Source organism: Antedon bifida, chromosome 3 (genome assembly GCF_963402885.1).
Source record: "Antedon bifida chromosome 3, ecAntBifi1.1, whole genome shotgun sequence".
Taxonomy (NCBI): domain Eukaryota; kingdom Metazoa; phylum Echinodermata; class Crinoidea; order Comatulida; family Antedonidae; genus Antedon; species Antedon bifida.
Window position 1 is genome coordinate 17,421,357 of NC_136228.1, and position 5,148 is coordinate 17,426,504.

Genomic DNA, 5,148 nt, shown 5'->3' on the forward strand with positions numbered 1-5,148 from the left:
GATAATTTAGACAGGACATTATTCAATTGGAGACAAACTGCTTGGTCTGGGTTAAAGGGGAGCAATGACCATAAAACAAACAATTAATTGATGAATATTTTGTTTTGTTTTGTGAAAGTTTTGGTAGATGCAAAAGAGCGGACAAATATTAGTAGTTAAGCTTGGTTCTCACTACGACGCACCGCAAGGACGTAAGCCGCAATGCAAGCAAATTAATCATAATAATTAATTGAATAATAAATTTGTTTTTAATTGGTCAATTTGCTTGCGAAGCAAGCTTTAAGATGGTGTTGGTTTGACATTTCTGGTGCACAAGCAGACCATACTCTAGAATAGTAACCAACCTATTGTACAGCCACAATATGGGGACAGAAAAAATAGTTCCTGTTTCTGTTTATTGACACTTGGTTTGCTTTAGAAAGACATTGGTTTGGAATGTTCGAAATTGTCGATTATGTTTAGTTTAACATCTCAATTTGCTCGCCTTTAAACAAGTATAAAGGTTTAACAAAGTTACACTTTCTGGTGATATACATTAGTAGTTTTTATACATTAGATTTCAATTAAATAAAATGTCACTTTAAAACATTACATATCATTTGAATACCAAATTACAGTATTGTGTTATTGCGCTGGGACCATCAATCATTTAAGGCGCATATGACATTATACACAGGTGCCACTGTGTTTGGCATCTATACCTACCTATAACCAGGGAGGTATAAAAATAATAATATTAGTTCCCTGCTATAATTGAGTAAATCAGAAATAAAAAGGTTTTCTGATGCTTTAAATGCCCTAAAACCCAAACGGTCACTGAGTGGCATGATTGGTGACAAACCTGAAAGAAAGTATATTCATTTCAAAGTCCAGAGCACCCTGTAGTGTCCTGTTACTATTGTAAAACAGTATTATATACCTCAAGATTAAATTATGAGATTTGAATTTAGTCAAAATCAGACAGAGTTTAACCCTTGTCATATTTACCTTGTTCCGATTGATGCTTTCGTTTAATTTTCTTTGGGGATTTTTCATCACCTAAATGTGGATAAATTTGTAATAAATTCATTGATACAAACAGGCCTATGTTTAAAAGTAATTATTAATTAATAGTTATAAAATCTCTTTTGCAAAAAATACATGTTAAAACAGATATGATAACAGTGTTCTTAAGGCCAATTTACACAGACGAACGGTAACGGTACAGTAAGTGGAAAACCATGTAGCTTGTCCATATAGAATCTGTATCTATCCTGAGTGGAAACCGCCCTTCCGCATTGTGTGTAAATGGTCATAAGGAGTATCATAGATTCTATATTTTTATTACCGTTACCGCTTGTCTGTGTAAATCGGCCTTAAAGCTGATAAAACTAACTATTTATGTGTCCATAGATTTCCTTTGGGTATTTGTTGAGTTATTAGTGATACAAGAATATTGTTTAAATAATTGTGAGCAGTTCATTTTTTTTCCATTATTGCCTACAGAACATAGTGTTTATGAAATATAATAACATAATTTTTTTGGTGATTGAGCAAAGGGTGCCTGAAATTCCTGATTTTAATTTCAAATATCAAAAATGTTTAAAAACGTAAAATTAACTTTTATATACAGTGTTGCTTTTAAAAACAAATTTTAAAATTTGTATCGAATATATTATTATATTTGTATTATATATATACCAAAATAGAATTTTATAATTGAATATATTAGAATTGTTGTACTGTACTGAAGTAAATAATTTTTTTTTTAATAATTTGAGATTCTAATACTGAATAGTTTATAACAGTTTGTGTGTATGGATATATTACAATCTACATCATTACCAAAATAAACATAACATACCTGGATTTGAACTTGCTGTCTCACCTTTAACAAATCAAATAATAAAAAAAAAAAACAAAAAACAATAATTATTTCAATGCTAGACAAATTACAGATTCTTTCTGGTAACACTATAGCTATACTATGGCAAAAGGATCAATGCTTATTTAAAAAACGACAACAACATGAACTATCAATTGGGAACAGTTAGCATTTTAAATACTTACAAAACACTTTCACTGGAGGAATATCATTTGACTCTTGTGAGAGTAAAAAGTTTGCCTTTAGAAGATTTGTTGATGTATTATTTCTGAAAAAATTAAATGTCCTTGATGGGCTTTCACTCCATAGGTATTTAGCAGTGATAATCTAAAAATAAGAATATTTTTAGAAAGAAAAAGTACATATTACAGCTCCAAAGCATTGCAGAAAAGTATAAATAGTATTTTACCTAAATTATTGCTATTTTATTGTACTTGGTAGTTTTAGTGGCAATCAATCTTTGATCATACACTCATGAACAAGGTATGGATTCGAAGATAAGTTGTACAATTTAGACCAGATAGCGAGTTTGTCAAATGTTGCTTACAGAACAGTAGACACTTTGGTGATTGTGGGAAAGAAACAAAGAAAGACCGTTTTGTTTGTAAAGCAGAATCAAATCAGTCGTAGCTCTGGATAACTACTGTAGGAGATCAATTGGATATAGCGGGAGATATTTTTCATTTATCTTTTAAACTACAGTATTAGTTTTACTGCAAGCATCTGTTTAATACATATTCTTGAGCATCAAAAGCTTATACAAATATTATGATATCACAAATTGTGAAAAAACGTTTTTAGATTTAATTTAATAAAACAGAATGGACATACTTCTTTTTCATCTTCTACTTGCCATTCTTGGTTTGGAATCGCAACACTGATTCTAATGTCTTTATACAAAGAAAGAATATTGTCAGGTGGTTGTAAAAGTTGCTCACCACATTGTTCGTGCTCTTTTTGTATCTTCTGAAATACATAAAATATAAAATAACAGCACAAAATGAACTAGGCACTTTATTTTACATTTACACAATTTAAGCACCGAATGTGCCCTTTCTACATAATCATAACTGAAGCACAAATGTCAGAATGGCAGTGCGGTAACTAAATTTCTATGAAGTTTTTATTACCATCAATCCATTTTGTCCAGGTAAACATGTCGGTATGATGCATTATCAAATGTAGAAACTTGTGGAATGTTTATAAATTAAAAATCTATGAGATTGTTTTTTCTTTTTCGATTGAAGCATTATGCCATTTTAAATTAACTTCACAAACTTTGATATTTACTTAAGTTAAAACTGTTATCTACCAATACATCATCTCCAAATATAAATAAAAATACATTATCAATCAGTTGATCTCACTTCAAATATTTAAAAAAAATTATCAATTATACTAAAAATATAAAATTATAATCATTTAAATACAAAATAATCCAAAATTAATAATTACCCTTTGTTTTCCAGGGTTCCAAAGTCTTAATCGAAGTTGATAATTATTTTCAAGGCTCTTTCCAAACACTCCACACTTTAATCTTTTCTTAGCATGAATAAAGTTTCTTACATGACCCTCAAGTGCAAAGAGAGAAAAATGATTTATACTGATACAACATCGACCATTGTTTAAAGTGAAATTAATGTCCTTTTCATCACTTTCTAATGCTATTTTTCTCCATTTATCGTGAAAGTGATCTTTAACAAGTAAAGTAAATTCCCAATTCTCTTCATTTACAGCATTGTGTGGAAATGACAGTAAACATTGCTTGTTGAAGATGGTGCCTTCTGGTCCACATTTAACAATAGGCGATATTATTGATTCATGAGGTTGAGATACAGGCATGTCTATTTTCTTCAAAACATTTTCTAGTGATATGTTAAATTTCTTTCCTTCTTCGATTGCTCCAGGTTGTATCTCCAACTTTATGTCTTCATCTTTAAGATGGAGAGTTTTGCCTTTAGAGCTCACAATTAACTCCATTTGATCTGCAGAATGAAAATGACATTACTTTTAAGATTTATTGTCCCCAAAAATATGAAAAATGAAGATTAATAAAATCAGACTTTGAATATAGGCTAGGCAATCTAGCATTTTGAGTGAAACTAATTGCAATTAAAAAAATGACAACCTTTAACCTCGACCCTATTTCTCAATGTTTGCATAAACAATGTAACTAAAATGTCCCTAGAGACTATGTTTTGCTCTCAATGACTCAGATACAGGTTTCCATTAGCCAGCATAGGACAACTTTGTAATTCCTAAAATCATACCTTTGTCACACACCTCAAAAGTATGCAAAATAGTAGTACAATTGTTAGTACAGAGGTGTGATGCTCAAATTTTGATCTCCTCATCATATGTGGCCATTTAAAACAGAAAAATCGTTGTTTGCAATTTGTTTCACTTTGGGCTGTTTCTTTTAGCTAGATTGCCTAGCCTAATAGGTCATGATGCAGTTTTAATAATGTTATTTACACCCGTAGAAAAAAAAACCAACACAAATAATGATTGATGATGATATAATACAAAAATATTTTTTCAGGGGGCAATACACCTTTAATATTTGTTATATAGCAATTGCTATAATCCTGTTCATAACACAATGTAAGATTATTGTCATCTCTTAAAGTTGACTTTATCACAGTTTTTTTTTCATAATTACATAAAAAAAAAACACCAGGGGGATTACCCACTATTTGATTCTGACAGTGATTAATTTACTATTGATACAGCAATCCTTGGCCACATGTGCCTAAAGACATAACAAAATATGTAGACTATATGAACAATATTATGTCATGGCCGTAGCCAGGATTTTTTCAGGTGGTTCGTTTTTTCACAAAAAGGGCAAAAATGTTCAATAGCTAGGCATACTATCATACTTTCACTGATCTCTAGTTTAAAAAGAACACTTCTTCATTTTGATACTTTTCACTAAAAATGATTGTCTATTTTTAACAGACATTTCTTTAAACATGGCACATTTTCACAAATAATGTTGTAGATTAATTGTTCAGCACAAAATCCTTCTTACAATTCCTGTGCTGCAAATGGGTGACAACAAGATCTTAATTATGAAATTGTAGTGTTTCTAAAAATGCACGAAATCTATATCATCAAGTTTTATCTTTTCCATCCATTTCAATACAGTGTATGTTTTCAAACTTTTACAGATCTATCTTACTTTATTTCCTTTTGCAAACACAGAGTAAATACAGTATAGCATACCTGGATTAAAACTTGATGTCTCAAAATCACCTGCAACAAATAAAATATACAATATT

General features: G+C 30.2%; 1 long non-coding RNA gene across 1 annotated transcript; it reads right to left on the minus strand.

The window, feature by feature from the left end:
* Positions 1 to 986: 986 nt before the first annotated feature.
* On the minus strand, positions 987 to 2,128 carry LOC144837955 (uncharacterized). Its single transcript, XR_013611587.1, has 3 exons — positions 2,050 to 2,128; positions 1,844 to 1,867; positions 987 to 1,038 (listed from the first exon to the last, which is right to left on the minus strand). It is a non-coding gene; the product is annotated as an uncharacterized LOC144837955 (long non-coding RNA).
* Positions 2,129 to 5,148: the final 3,020 nt, after the last annotated feature.